A 1,162-nucleotide genomic window follows, 5' to 3' on the forward strand; every position below is an offset into this window, starting at 1 on the left:
TCGTCGCTCGATTCGCGTATTATAATGCGTTCGCATTCTTCCGTTTCCCACAGCTGCCGACGCACCCATTTCTCTTGGGCGCAGGCTTGGGCGTAGGCGACATCGCAGATTTCGAGCGTCAGTGATTGAGACGGATATGATAAAAGCGTACTGGAAACGGCCTCGCTTCCGCACACGAGTCCGATGCGATATCCCTCGAGATCCCTGAAACCTTTTGAACAGCAGACACGTATCGCTTTGATTAAGCTCGTGTCCAAATCTTGTCGTTGCGGTCGCGTGCGGGGGTGTTCAAATCGATATCCGCAGAAGCTCACTCTGGGCCCATCGGTTTTGGGGAGAGCGATCCAACATTTATCCCAAAATACTAATCGTAGCGCTATGCGTCATAGATTGTTCGATGCGCAATGCTCTTGCGCATCGTTGCGCACTATTGGCGCAGGGCTGCGACCTCTTCTACGGGAGATAGACCCTTGGACCCGGGCGCTCGACGTGCGCGCCGCCGTCCATCATTTTATTCAAAAGTCATTATGTATTTAAAAAAAGTGCCATATATTTTTATTTGAAAAACCTCCGACGAGGTATGGAGAAGGTAAGCTTACCATGGAAAGGAGCGATCATCGATGACCACCCTTTGTTATTCCCATGGGTTCGACGCAGTTGTGCTCAATATTATTTACCGTTGGGGGTCGCAAAAAATAAACGGAATTTAAATGTGTACCAATAACAGTGTGGTTGGATTATAATATCGCCTAGCATATAAAATACGACGGTCCCTTTCGATAAAAATATATCGAAGCCTCGCGTCAAGTCAAAGTGCAGTTCAGTTTGCCATTTGCCGACCAGCGCCGAACCCGAGATGAGAGTTCTTGGAATCCCCTGATGGACACCATGCTCTCGGGCCTGGACGCGCAACCCAACCCATGGCACACTGATACTCGCTCGGTAGTCTAATACACAGTAGGTTCGATCGACCAAAAGTGCAGCGCACGCCGATATTGCGCGTGTGATTGATTGGGCAGGTTTTTAGTGAGTGCGGCTCTTTTCCTGCCCCGGGTGCAAAACTTTTTCTTCTGTGGAGGTTTTTCACTCGAATGCGAGCTAAATCGTCGGAATACACGCGTCGTTTCCATCGCATCAACAATGCACTCACCATTTACATGTC

Source organism: Saprolegnia diclina, assembly GCF_000281045.1.
Source record: "Saprolegnia diclina VS20 unplaced genomic scaffold supercont1.31, whole genome shotgun sequence".
Lineage (NCBI taxonomy): Eukaryota > Oomycota > Saprolegniomycetes > Saprolegniales > Saprolegniaceae > Saprolegnia > Saprolegnia diclina.